This window comes from Pinus tabuliformis, chromosome Q, assembly GCF_031772625.1.
Source record: "Pinus tabuliformis cultivar Carrire ecotype Pingquan chromosome Q, CPIR1, whole genome shotgun sequence".
NCBI lineage: Eukaryota > Viridiplantae > Streptophyta > Pinopsida > Pinales > Pinaceae > Pinus > Pinus tabuliformis.
This window is the reverse complement of record NC_142296.1, coordinates 34,735,128-34,750,665: the sequence shown is the minus strand read 5'-3', so window position 1 is coordinate 34,750,665 and position 15,538 is coordinate 34,735,128. Positions and strand designations below refer to the sequence as shown.

At 34.5% G+C, this 15,538-nt stretch overlaps 1 pseudogene; it reads right to left on the bottom strand.

The window, feature by feature from the left end:
* Window positions 1-478: 478 nt before the first annotated feature.
* Window positions 479-1,211, bottom strand: LOC149218145 (zinc transporter 11 pseudogene; annotated as a pseudogene).
* Between the last annotated feature and the right edge of the window lie 14,327 nt (window positions 1,212-15,538).

Genomic DNA, 15,538 nt, shown 5'->3' with positions numbered 1-15,538 from the left:
TCTATTGATCCAGACCTCATTATTGAATTTTTCCAAGATGCTGGAGAGGTGGATGATGTTCGACTGGCTACAAAGGATGATGGTTCCTACAGGGGTTATGGACATGTGGAATTTGTAAGCGAAGAAGCAGCTTTGAAGGCATTGGGGAAAAATGGGCAGGATTTGCTTGGGCATCCTGTCAGACTTGATTTTGCCACCGAGCGTGGTGCTCCTAGATTGAAACCGGATTTCAAGAGAAATCTGGCAGTACTGTATTTGTTAGGGGATTTGACAAGAATCAAGAGGAGGATGATATTCGAAATAGCTTGTCAGAGCATTTTGATGATTGTGGAATCATTGAGAATATTCAAATTCCTAAGGACTACGAGTCAGGAACCTTCAAGGGGTTCGCTTCATTATCAAAGGCACTGTCGTTGGGTTTTGACGAGTTGTCTATCGAAGAGGCAATGGCAAGAAGTGGGGGGCGTGATGGAGATGATCAAAGAGGAGGCAGAGGCGGTGGGCAGAGTGAGGAGGCGGCCATCTCGATAGCAACCCCAATTGGGCTCGAGATCCCGAACGCAAAAGCGTAGGCCATGCAAGAAAGGAAAGGGCGCTGCGGCATCATCCTTAGCAGAGCTATTCCCATGGCAATCGCAGTGAAAATCTTGTGTAGCCACACTGTCCACAGGGATCTCCATGCGTCGCCCTCGCTCTCTGCAACGCCGATCGCTATGCCCTCAAACACCGAGTGGAAGCAGAGCGCCGATATCAACAACAAGCTCTCTGCCAGACGGTACCTAGATGCAGATGGTGCTCCTTCCTCTTTCGGATTTCCGACTTTCTCCACATCCCCGCTGGTTTTCCGAGTCTGATTAACCCACATGATCAGGCAGTCTGCTGACATTGTCATAAGGTATCCGGCGGTGGACAACATGAATGCAAATGGGTACTCCTTGTCACTCAATTTCTCGAATGTCTCGTTGGAATCGCTCAGGAAATGCATCCCTCCTGCAAACTGAGTCCCCAATATCAGAAGACTCTCATTCCATTTGCAGAAATAGGGAGAAATTCCCCCTGCAAAAGTCCATCCCGCTTCTTTCAGGTAAAACCCACTTTCCTGACTCCAGGAATAGTATGGTTTACAATATTTACTGATTTTAATTTTTCCAATTGTCTTATATATACATGGTGCCTTTTGTAAATCATTCCTGCTATTTGGCATTTTCTGCTTTGGGTGGTCGATTGTTGATGGTTTTATAGAAATTTTTCAGGCATTTTTTGATTTGGGTGGCATGTTTTTTTTAGCCCTGTAAAAAAATAAATAAAAACTTAAAAAAAAAAGCAAATTGCCCTCATTCATACACCAACTACTTGTTCCCTAAGCAATACAAAAGCCTTTTCAAATGTTTTTAATCCATTTTCCTGCAAACCAATAAAAACATTTTGAAAACGTATTGCACACTCAATGAGTACATTGCATATTTCTAGTTGGGGGGGAAATAAAAGTATGTGGGCAAGAGTTAGGATGCATATAATAACAAGTGAAATAAGATTGGTGTTATGTGTAGGTCAACAAAAAGCTTATGCAGAAAGCTCAACATTACGATGCGACACCTTTTCATCCACAATTACTGTAACTTCAAAAAATAATTTAAAAATGGACATGAGCTAATTTGTTTTTGAAGTCACTTCATACAGGAATGATCGATGGAGATGGCACACAAAGGTGATGATTTTTATGCAGGAATGGTGCAAATTCTTCACTGCACATATCATGACTTTTTCCACTACACAAAAATCCTTTTGTGCCATGATTACTCACCTTTTTCCTTCCAAACGCCTAGACCATCCTTATGTTGCAACCCATCTTCCATTTCCTTATCTTTCATGACTTCATGCACGCCTATTTTTCTGAATCGCATACATCCCTTTATCCTTCCCAATTTATTTTTGCCTTCTAGTTTTCCTTCTGAATAAAACTCATTCCCTTTCCATGATTACATTGCCTTGATTTCCTAGCCATGCTGATCCACACTGCTTGTCAGTGGGTTCTTTCCATTTATAGTCCTACCAAATCTTTTTGTACAAACTCGGGCTGACTAATGTGGGATTCCTTAAGGCCCACCTTTCAACAAGTCTTGCCCCATCGACATCAACACCTTATCTGGGAAATAGACTAGAGTTCCTTTTGAGTACCTAGAGGCTTGCATGCCTTAATGGCAATTTCTCTTGCCGGCGATCATGGGAATACATCAATGTCCCTTGATCTTCAGATCTTGCAAGTGGCTCGACCTCGACACATCCACTCGCACTTCGCAAGATGTACTCCGGTACCTTGGCACTTATTGACATCAATGGTGAGTTGCCTCGCATTGGTTAACGGCATACATCAATGACCGTAATCCAATGATTTCTATTCATGCTCGAACAACACATTCATTTGCATGTTTAGAATTGTACCATCGGGTTTGTAGCGGGTGAAGACTATACACTTTTTCACGACTCCCTCAACAGTTACAGCAGTATGCATTCTGATCTATGAGAGTACCACAGTTCCACTTTCAGCATTTATCTTTTCCATGATTCAGCATCAGCAGTTCAGATTCCTTCATTTCCCAGGATCCAGTTACAACAACATCAGTCACATTTTCCTAATCCAGCAGTAGCAACAACTACATTCCTATTGCATAGTTCATCATTCTTGGGTAAGTAGAGGTATGCTGTTTTCTAATATTTAATCATGCAATTCCTTATATGCTAAATTGAATATTGTGGAAAATTCCCTCACCATGCTACATTTCCTTTCATGAGCCATGCAACCAATTCAGTTGGGGGGGGGGTGGGGAGAACTATATTCACTACATATTCACTTCCATGATTCCATTTCTTCACCACTATCACTCCATTTACCATTCACCAACATTTATTTTCCAATGATACTTTGTTGCACTTTGCTTCATATGCTATTGGCATGCTTCATTAATATTACAAAAGGGCTTTCTTATGCACATTATGATTTCCAGTGAGTGTTTACATTATTATTGAAGAAAAGAGAATAGAAAATGAAATGAATGTTGTTAATACAAGAACCAACATTCTTTGTATTCATGGTTGTCACACAAGAACCAACCATAAGAAAATGTAAATTGTTACTCATGTCTTTCACATATCTTGGAAACATTCATTATTAAAAGACATCATCATGTAAAGCCAAAGTTCAAGATGCCAAATGTCCTTGAAAGATACCCATGCATGGTTGCATGAGGACATGCAACAAGTTCAGTTGGGGAGGATGTTGGGACTCAGAAATGTCATATTTTCATCCACCTTTTTCTTCACCATTCCTTACATTTCATCATCCCATTAACCTTTTATCATATCATTTTCATACATACATTTGGGTTTCACCTTCTTATTTTCCATTTTATTCATTCTTGTATTACAAGTGAATTTATGATTAATTATTAGAAAATACACATATTTTTATATATATCTCAAGAATATGTGAGTTTTGTGATGTGTAGGAAATATGTGAAGAATTAACATCTCCTCCACCATATTAAGGAGATAATTATGCAAGCCTTTTCCTAAGGAGAAAATCATGGAGGATTTGGTTGGCATATCTTATCCAATTCCTAAGGAGAAAATCATGGAGGATTTGGTTGGCATATCATATCCAATTCCTAAGGAGAAAATCATGGAGGATTTGGTTGGCACATCTTATCCAAGATATGTGAGATATCTATGGAGGATTCAAAGGGATCATATTTTGTAATAATGGGAAAGTAGTTAAAAATGCTTGAGAGATTTGTGGGATCATATATTTTAATAATGGGAAATTAGTTGACAGTGCTTGAGAGAATATTGGATATGTAATTATGAGAAGGTTATCTTCCTCATGTATATAAGAGAGTGCTCTCTCTTCATAATGAATAATGGAAAGAATGGAGATTAGCTTTAAGAGATAGTTTTGTAATCATGATTTGTAATTTTACTCTTGTAATATAATTTGAGATAGTTTTATTGTTGTGAGCTCACATATGTTGTTTGTCATTCAATTCTTCACATGTTGTATTGCTTTTCCTTTATGCAATTTCCTGCTTTCATAGTTAATGTTTCAATGCCTTCTTAGATTAATTTAATTCCAGTAATTTAGATTAAATTAGTTCCACTTTAGTCCTGCATATATAGTGCATGTGTCTCGTAAGTCTACGGACCTCGGATTGACAAATTAAATAGTTGGGAAAGTACTACAACAGAATTAAACGAACACATTTTCACCCAACAAGTACATTAGGGTTCAACTGAGTACTCTTTTTGTAATTGACAGATTATGGACCAAGTGAAACTGTAGTAACTAAGAAAAGTGTTTAGTGGGATTTTTGAAGGAAAATTCGGCATGTCACTTTTAGAGGGTAGTAGAGCGGAGTAAGTTAATTAAATAAAACCTAGCAGGGGATGGAAGAAGAAGATTAGCTCAATTCAACAATGATTACCTTGTAAATCTCTAAAAGAATCACAAGCACTTTTGTATGTACTGTTATGGAAACTAACTTAGTCCATTGAACATTCAATTGAAGCTAACTACTGGAAATGCATTTCACATTCACGGTTATGCAAACATGAATATGCTTATAAATGTAAATATTGAAGTAAACATTGTAAACCATACCAGAGAGTAATGTCTGTGATTTAAATCTAGCTTTTACCAACCAGCAGTAGGTTCTACTGTGCATGCACCGAAAATTATTCTTCTTACAAAAGTGTCGTAAATTAATTCTACGGATCCACATGTAACTATAACCATACAAAAATCCCAGTAGCATTTTAATGGGGATGTGATTTGAAATAGAACTGTAAGAATAAGTACATCTTATTATTAGATGCACATAATCATTATTCTCTACCCATTCACATATTCTCGCATAGATAAATGACATTCACCATAACTATAATTACCCATTCACATCTTCTCACATAGATAAATGACATTCACCATAACTATAATTGTAAGCCTCTACTTGCACACAATGAAGTGAACGAAAATATCAATTCTAAAATCAAGCCAATACAACATTCATACTGAAACATAGCAGAAACATTAAATAAATTATTAAGTGTGTATTAAGTTAACCCATCCTGGATTGTTATCCAACTCCTAGTAAGACGATAGAATTACGAAGGGTATCAGGAAATAAATCGATCTTAATAACCCCGTAGCTCAAACTCCATCTGTGGTGAGGGTAAAAGAAGGAGATGACTCGCTGAATATATGTTTAATACAGAACAAAAATTACCATACGTGTCATATATTAAGTGTAGTTCGTAAAAGAAAAAAATAATTCTCGGCTCCAGGGCACGACATTCGGGGCTATTGAGCAAAGTGAGCTTCTGAGCAGGGAAGAAATCTTGTGGCTCAAAACTGAAAGTAGCGAGGATAGTTTAAGAAGGAATTCTAAAGTCTTTTCTCTACACAAGAGCAGTAACATTTCCATGAAGTTAAAACTTAGGTAGGTTGACCGACATGTAGAGGGAAAAGCACCAAAGCACCAATTAGCATTCGCTGGAGCTGAGGAAAGCCTTGTTTTGTAAGTAAGGAAGATGGTAAGCATACCTGTGACAGTAAACCATTTGGAAGCAATAAATATCAATTAGAAAATAAAATTAAATGTAAAATAGAGAAAAATACTCTGTTTTAGGATGATGATAAGGGGAAGAATAACATTACTTCTATAGGTGCTGTGAAACAGAGGATTTCAATTCCTGCACTGAACAAAAATGAAAAGTACATAAAAAGAAGGGAAACCAAGGAAAATCAAATTATGCTTGGTTGAACTATATAAGTATGAAAAGGGTAGACAGGATTAAAATCCAATTAGCTTAACCTGAGAATGGCCAAGTACTGGGAGGAAATTCATCCTAGTTTCCTACTGTTGAGGTCGTCCCTCTGTCACAATGTGCTCCTTCCATCTTGCACCTGTAGTTATCAAAACACTGAAAATGAAAACCTCTCCACATACCAAATGAATAAATAGGGGAAACAAAATCTGGGAAGTGAATGAAGTATTGAGGTTAGCAAGATACCTGAAAATTACCTGGTAAGCATGTTGAAGACATTTGTGGTGGTTATATTCCTCTGTGAATGTAAAAAAAAGGGGATTTAATTAAATCATCTCAACATTGAGTGTCTGTGAACCAGATGGAAGCGCACTACTGAAATGGAGCGCCATGAATTTAGACACATCGAAAGATGAGGGGACGCAGTGGCAAATGTTACAGAGGCCACATAGCACCATTGTAGAAACCTTGGCTCGGGTGGCATAACAACAAAATAAAATGAGGGTAAGATGGGTGGAAGGAAACCTTAGGGTTTGTGTGAATATTCTGAGTCGTTTATGGATAGCGAACAATCTGGATCATTGGTGTTTCCCACCTCGATATTAGTGAGTTCCATGAGCTCCATGTGGCAGAACACTCGAATTCGCAAGGCAAGTACCTGTGTATTGAGTGGGTTGGATGTGGAGAACAACTAGGTCAAGTATTAATAATTCTGAGCTCGGTGGGAGTTGCTCGTGACATCTCATTGGTTGGGAGGAACATGCTCTCTCCCATAGTTTTCCCAACAAGTGCATTTCTTGTCAGTTAAATTGTTGTTGTATCTATGCTTTTATGGAATTCTCTTGAATACTATGCTATTGTTTTATTTATTTGTTTAGATTAAAAGAATTAAATGTCTCTAATTCGAGTTGCATGAACAATTGGTATATATCTATAATAAAATCCTAGGCACTAGTAATAAAGACATATCTTTGAGGGAAGCTTATTGAAGCCAAAAAAGTTCAATAATCATTCAGGAGATTACTAGTCTGGGCGAGAGACAAAATAATGATAAACTATAAGTTGATTTCAATATTAAAGTCTTGGTAGGATAAGGGGACATGGAATAAGAAAACATATTAAGAAATTTAGTGATCGATTTCTAGTGGTAAATCTAACGATCACTAAATCCCATTCTTGTAGGTACTTAATGATAGGAACAAGTTATCACCCTGAGGTTGTTGATGTGTAACACCAGTCATAAATTAAGAAAGAGGGTAATAGTTAAGGTTAGAAGAATTTGATTTGATAGAGAAATTACACCATGCAGTTATCATCAATATTTGTGTTAACATAGTTAGCAATATTCTATATCTTACAAATGAGAAAGAGATTGTTAATGTAAAACAAAATTATTATCTCTTGAGTAATATTATGTCGTTGTTGACTACAATTATAGAGACAAGGGATACAAAAATACACACTGACAAGGAAGAATACTATAATTGTAATGAGAAGAAATTGAGTAAATATTCAAGCTAGATGGCACACAGGTAGTGACCCTTTGAAATCCCCAGTATGGGTCTATCTTAACGAAATATTAGAGCTAAATTTGAACCAAAACACTTAGCCATTAACTGGTGTAATGGCACTAGAAAGATCTGTACAAAATGGTCTCTTGAGGACCATCATGCTAAAAATGGAAATATCTTTCAATTGTCTCTAAATATGTGCAGATTTATATATCACTATTATGCATAAGGCTAACACATAAGCAATAAGGACATTTTAAGGAAACTTTGACAAAGAGTATGCAAGATATTGACAAAATATAACTAAATTATATTTACTTAATCAAAAGATGTTACCAAGTTTTCTTATAGTACACGGGGGTGCAGGGTTAAGGCCCACTCCCATGAAATTATGATAAATTTAAAATAGTTACAAATGGTCATGAAGGGGCTCAAAAACTAAATCCCTTAAGGGAACAATTGTCCATTAGCCTTAGAAAGTTCTAAAAGGAAAATACACGAGTATCCCATTATGGAAAATAGAACGATACAAATATCAGATAAGCCTACCATGTGGTGCTAGTCCTCTGAGTTGTGGTTGCATAAACCAGCTAGGAGGTCCGAAGCTACGTAGTGTCCGATGTAGAAGGCAAGCTAAAATGTAGAAGCCATCTGAAAATATCTCAACATACTTGTGACAAAGAAAGGGGCCCTATGTCAGCATAAAAAAAGAAAGAGATATATAAGAGACATATAGTCATTAGATGGAAAGAAGTGGTAACTCTCAAATAATAGGTGTAGAAAATCAAATATCCGAAAAACCATGCTACTAGCAGCGCTTTAGCCGCGTGCAAGATAGAGAAGCATGTATTAGTCAATTCCATTATTTGGTCAAAATTTTCCATGAACATGATATCAATAAAAAATTAAAGAAGAGACCTGTGTGGAACCCTTAAGTAGAGAATTTAAACCATCAAATTATTTTTCCTTAACAACTATATTGTGGCCACACACTCTGAGTATGTTGATCCTCTAGAGTAGATAATTTGTGAATTCCATCTTAGTTGTAGCTATTGGTCATGTTCATCGCACTTCATGGAAAAAAGACCAAAATCCTGGTGTTCCATGGACCGAAACAAAAACCCCATTTTGTAGTTCGAACCAAAGGAGAGAAAATTTACAACAAATATATTAGAGGGATTCATTAAGAACACAATATAAGCATAAAAAGGGGAAATTATGGGAGACTGGTAAAATCCTCAATGAGAGAGAGAGAGAGAGAGAGAGAGAGAGAGAGAGAGTTGGGAAAAGCCACTGTCTTGTTATAGAGAACCTGGAAACAAGAGAAGGTGGCCAATAAACTACTGTAAAAATATCACTTATTGAATTCGCAATGTGTGTGAAGAAAACCAAATTGTTTACCCGAGGAAGAGTGAAACTCATAGAAGTTAAATGAAATTAGGACTCACAAACAAATCTTGCACCAGGGGAGTAAACTCCAGCGAAAAACGGGGATGGAGGAGTCTCAACACTATTAGAAAGTAAATCTCCCACATCCAACTGCCATAATAACAACGTGACTTGTTAGATAAAAATTCCAAATAAAGTTGCCCCAAGGGATAGCTCAAATGGTCGAGTTCCCGTTGCTAAGCACTTTCCCAGTTGGGAGGTCACAGGGTCAAATCTCCTCGACGCCCTCGGGGTTAGGCTTGTTAAGATTGGCCGACGGGCGGATCCCTTCGGGTGGAACTGCCTCGATATTTACTATGGATGTAGCGGCCACTCAGTGACCGTGAACCACAGCTTAAAAAAAAAAAAATTCCAAATAAAGTTGAAGAAGAATTGTAGATATACCCTTAGAAAAGTTGACACAAGATTTTAATCACTATTTCTACCGTAGGGGTCAAGGTTACTTTCCACTACAAGAACCAGAGTGTACGCATGGAGAGAGAGTGGATTTATAATTGGTAAATCGAAAGGGTATGGCAGCAACAGGTAGAACCCTATATCAGAACCAAACTGCTACCTAGATATACTCAAATGAAAATGAGTGAGAAAAGTGGAGATAAGCATCCACTATAGGCCTCCATGGTCAACCATGGCCATCCACTATCGTTCAATATAATTTACCATGGTTTGCCTATGTTCAACCATAATTGAATATACAATAGTCAATCATAGCGAACCATAATCAACAATAATCAACCATAGTAAACATCTAGATTAATTTATAATTAAGACATTATAAATGTATCATTAATATTATATTAAATTCTTATTAATCTTATTTAAATGTTATAGTAGTGTTATTAATGCTATATTAATATGTTAATATATATATATGAAATAAATATTTATATATTACTTAAGCATTGAGTAAATATTATATGAATAAACTAATTATTGATAAATATTTATGACTATATTTGTTAATGAAGATTTCAATGTTAATAATAAACCTTGATATTACTATTATTGATAAACCTTGATATTACTATTATTGATAAACCTTGAACTTTGTGATAAACCTTAAATCTTATGAATATTCTTTATTAAATATAAATCTTATTAACATTTTTAAATATTGTTAATAAATTTTATTTATTTAAAACATAATAATAAATTATATTAATAAATATTAATATAATATTATTATTATCATGATATAATTATATAAATTTTATCGTACTTATCTTATAAATCTTAATTTATTAAATTTTATTAATAAATAATAATATGGATATTTTAATGTTATTAATAAACTTAAATATTATTGTGAATAATTAACTAATGAAATTTAATTTTATTAATAAAATCTATTAAATATAAAATTCAATAATTTTTTTAACTCAAAATTTATTAAAAAATTTATTTTAGTATAAATTAATATTTTAATTATTATAAAGTAATATTAACAAACATTATTAAATGTTAAATGGATAATGTTTATTATATTAAATTAATATATAATCAATATTATATGTTAAGAAGAGATTTTTAAGTAGAAATTACATAGGAGAAAATTTTGCCGACGGGTTTCAACAAGCTAGTGTGGTTTATCATCAGGACTAGATGAAAATGCATATCATGGTACATGCTTAAATAGAGGGCGATGTAGAGATCAAAAGATCCTATAACGGCTAGTTTCTGAAAAATAATATTTTAATAATAATAATTAAGATAAAATACTATGCCTATAACGGCTAATATAACGACTAGTTTAATAATATTATTATTATAATTTATAATAATTATTGAGATAAAAGAATATTAATTAAGAAACTTTCTAAAAACATAAACATTAATAAGAAACAAACCATCAAAGTCAAACAAAGACAGGGAACCGAGTCAAAAATTATGATTCATGACCTGATTAATGAGTCAAGATCCTATAACAAAAATAATAATTAATGGAGACTAAAATCAAACCAAAGTAATCAAAGAGGGAGGGTAAAACATTTTAAGGATGAGAAAAGTGATCAAATGAATATTAACATTAAATGAAAATGCCTATATAGAAATAAAACAAAAAATTCATAAATAGAAACATCAAACCCTAAAAAACAAAATAATCTGCAAACATAAACATGTAGGAGGACACAAGAGGGGCCCAACTTCTGCTAATATTCCAACCATCATCTCTATTTAAATTATTGGGCCTTTTTTCAATTTCCAGGTCCCCCCTGAATTTACGATGATGGAAATGACTAACCTTGGAAATGACGTGGGTCTCCTCAATGAAGATGTGATGCCTAGATTTTTCTACATGTTCTGCCAAAGCAGAGGATTTGGTCCTGCCATGCTTGATGTCAGTTGCATGCTCACGAATCCTTTGATTAATCGAGCGACCAGTCTCACCAATGTAGGGAGTCCCACATGAGCAAGGGATAATGTAAACGCCTTTCATATTTTTGGGGTCCACAGGGTATTTAACGGATCTTAGGGAGCTTCAGATGGTATTTAGAGGCCTAAAGGTTGAAGGAACCTTATGCTTCTTTAAGATCCTCACAATATTTTATGTAGCTCCTTGGATAAAAGGGAGATGAACTCTTGGAATAAAACAATCCCTAGTTTCTTTCTTAGCCTTAGGACCTTTCTCAGCTTTGAGGAAAGCCTTAGTACACTGGTGTCTACTATACCCATTATTAAAGAAAACACTAAGGAGGTGTGATTTCTCCTCATTGAGATGATTATCAACAGAAACCCTTAAAGCTCTAGTCACTAAAGTATTGAGAACACCAAGATTTTGAGACAGGAAAGGATGAGAATTAGCATGAAGATATTGCTCTGTGTGAGTTTTATTCCGAAAGACTCGATGAGGAAAAGATCCATCTTCATTCCTTGAGAGGAAGGCGTTAAGGAAGGGCAGACTATTATTACTTTCAAATTCCATGGTGAAATTTATGGAATTAGATTGATTACTAAGATGAAGGAAAAAAATGTCCAACTCTCCCTTGCCATGGGACCAAATGACACAAGTGTCATCCACAAACCTCTTCCACATCCTCGACAGAAGACGAGAAGAGGCCAAGGCCTTTGATTCGAAATCCTCCATGAATGGATTAACCACCACAAGGGAGAGGGGGGAACCCATGGCGACACCACAAGTTTGTTCATAGAATTCCCCATCGAAGGAAAAGAAAGTAGAGGTTAGAAAAATATCAACTAACTTAGCAGTATCAGGATCTGTAATATGCTTGATGACCTCGATGGCCTCGATGATAGGGATACTAGTGTAGAGGGATACCACATCGAAGCTCACAAGCTTGTCATCGGGATCAAGCCTGAAAGCCTTCAACTCATTGGCAAACGAAGCAGAGTCCTTACAAAGGAATCTGTATTAACTACAAGGGGCTTAAGCTTCATTGCTAAATATTTAGCAAGAAGATAAGTTGGCCCTCCTATCGTGTTGACAATGAGTCTCAGAGGAGCCCCTTCCTTAGGGATCTTAGGAAGTACATAGATTCTGGGGTAAGAGGGCTACTCTCAATGAGCTTATTACTGAATGAGTTGACCGAGCTACTAGTCTTTATAGCAAGAGCCACACTTTTGGAAATATTATTCAAGGGGTCGTTACTAAGTTTCTTGTAGCTCCTGCTTTTCATGAGATGATCCAAAATATTCTTCCTGTAATCCTCTTTATCAAGAATAACCACACCACCATCATTGTCGGCTTTGAGAACAACAATATCTTTGTTATTGTTTAAGGACTTGAGAGCGTCAATTTCAAGCATACTGATGTTGTTCTTGGGGGGATTTTCCTTTCTAAGGACAACCACACAGTCTTGTCTGATGATATCTTTAGTGACTTCCGGTAAGTCTCTAATACCATATTCGATGTCACAGATGATATCATCGACTGAGATCTTTCTAGGAGTAAGGGAAAAATTCAAACCCTTCTCCAAAAGACTAAAGACTCGGGGTCAAAAGAAAAAACTAGAGAGATTGACTACCTTATTGCAAGAGGAAGGAAGAAAATTAGAACTAACAATTTTATTCAAACCTAAAGATCTAAAACTATTCCTATTATTATTATTATTAGAATTAAAAATATATTCATTAACTCCCTTATTACTATTATCATTATTATTATTATTATTATTAACTTCATTATAATAATAATTATTATTAATTCCATCATCATTATAATTTATTTTCTTCTTCTTCTTCTTCTTCTTATTATTATTATTAAGATCTTTTGGTCTCTACATCACCCTCTATTTAAGCACGTGCCATGATTTGCATCTTCATCTCATCGTGATGATGAACCACACTAGCTGGTTCAAAACGCGTCGACAAAATTTTCTCTTATGTGATTTCTACCGAAAAGACTCTTCTTAATGTAATATGGATCACAAAAGCCTGAATTTAGAAAATATTATATGTATTTTACACTAACCATAATATTATTAGAGTTATTACATAACCTGTTATGATTTTGTTAAATCTTATATATTTGGTAGAAGTTTAAATATTTTCAATAATCATTAGGTTACTTTCAAATCATAAATTTATATAATATATTAAACTAAATTAATTATCGAGTCAATATATAATATATTAAATTAAATTGATTATTAAATTATTTTTTAATAAATCATTTGATATCATATATTTTGCATTTTTAAAAGAAAAACTAATCAATGATGAGTCTAATCCTAACCCTCATCCTATTAGGATTTTTAGATAATTTGCAACTCTTTTGGCGATCAAAAGTTTAAATATTTTCTCGATGAGATCTTTAAATATTTTAACAACCATTTTGTGACTTCCAACCAAGTATCAAATTGATACTCTTATATTCAAACTCCTCGGAAAGAAAGGTGAAAAATAATGAATAAAATCTAAAATAATTTCTAATTGATATTGGTAATCAATATACTCTAAAAAACGAATACGCGATAAAAAATACCACCCATAATTGTTAAGTAGAATGCCCATGATTTTACTATGGTTACCATTGCAATGGTGGTTGTTGATGGTTAACCATGGTTTGACTATAGTTAAATGTCACCATCGACTATAAGTGCCCATGGTAAACCTTGGATGTAACTTACCTCATGCTCGCTCTAACTATTTTTTTTAATATCGATATAAGCAAATGCCCCAAAAGGTGCAAAGGTACACCGAAGGAATAGAAGATTTGAGAAGACCATATCACCACTTATCGAGCCCACTGCGAAATGCACGCACGTAAGGATTGTAAAAATATCCAATGAAAGAATCATGAGTCGATTCTTTGAGTGGAGTTAACATTCCTTATTTTCATCTACCTCCCTACAATTAAAATTTGACAAGTGGGGTGGGTCAACAATGTTCATCGTAATGACATGTGATTCTGTCTGTTTTTGCATTAAAAGGGTTTGAAGAAAACACAGAAACTAAAGCCCGTATGCTGAATAATTTCAACTTTGACATTGGAAACATAAATATTTCAAAGTTGGGCGTTCAATATAAGTGTCTAGAGGACACAATACGGAACATGGAAATCAAACATGAGTATGTGGAAAGAGTGGGATCTGCGAGATATTTTTTAGGGAGGGCGAAGAAAACCTATTTTTGGAAAAAATGAGAGAAAAAATAGATGCATTAAATATGTATTTATCTACAATTATTTTGTAAAACTAAATCCTTACCATTCACATATTAATTATTGATAATATTTTGAATGTTTGCCCCTAAATCAAATTAGCCCTCTTTTGTTAATGATATAAAATTATTCACTTAGAGTATAACATACATATGTTTGTTTGACTTGAATTGTAGATTTTTTTTGCTCATTCTTGTGAGAAATAAAATCCTCACTTTGTTGTACAACCAAATTTCTATCATTGTTGTAGATCAGGGTTGAGGCTTGTTTGGCAAGTGGTAGAACATGCATTCATTTATTTAACTCGAATTCTAGAATCTTTTGATGCCTTAGGTAAAATCTTGTTAAATGAAAGATTGAAGTTAACCTATTTTTCATTGTGAGAAACATATCTATGGCAAGACTTAGGACACATGTAAACATATCTATGGCACAATCATACTCTCCCATTATGTTACTTTTGAATTCTCCATTTTCTCCTTGGGATTTTTACGAGAATTTTTGGGAAGGTCCACCACGTCGACTTAACCATTAACAACTTTCATCTAAATAGAAAGAAGTCTCTAATACTCAAACACTATTTCATGATTATTCGCAAATAACTCATTTATTAATTTAATAAAATAAAATTTAATTACATAATCAAATAATTTCAATCCTAGCTTCCATGGCCATTAAACTCAAACAATAATTCAACAGTTTAAAAATAGTCATGTTTTTAAAAAGAAAAACATGGGGTGGCATAATGGCCATCCACTATCATTCAATATAGTTTACTATGGTTTGCCTATGTTCAACCATAGTTAAATATACAATAGTCAACCATAGTAAACTAGAGTCAATAATAGTCAAATTTAGTTATTCTCTTCATATCATATTATAGATTTTATCATACTTATCTTAAAAATCTCACTTTATTAAATTTTATTAATAAATAATAGCATGGATATTTTAATGATATTAATTAAGGTAGAGAGCAGATTTCTGCTCTTCATGCTTGGGTTACCAACTCGGTGATCCCATCAGAACCAAATCTGTTAGCACAGGTGGTCGTTGTTCTTGATCTTTGTGGTTCGGTTTCTGAAAGTTCATCTAATGGAGCTCTTCTTCAGACTTCTCCTCGGCTTCTTCAACGTTG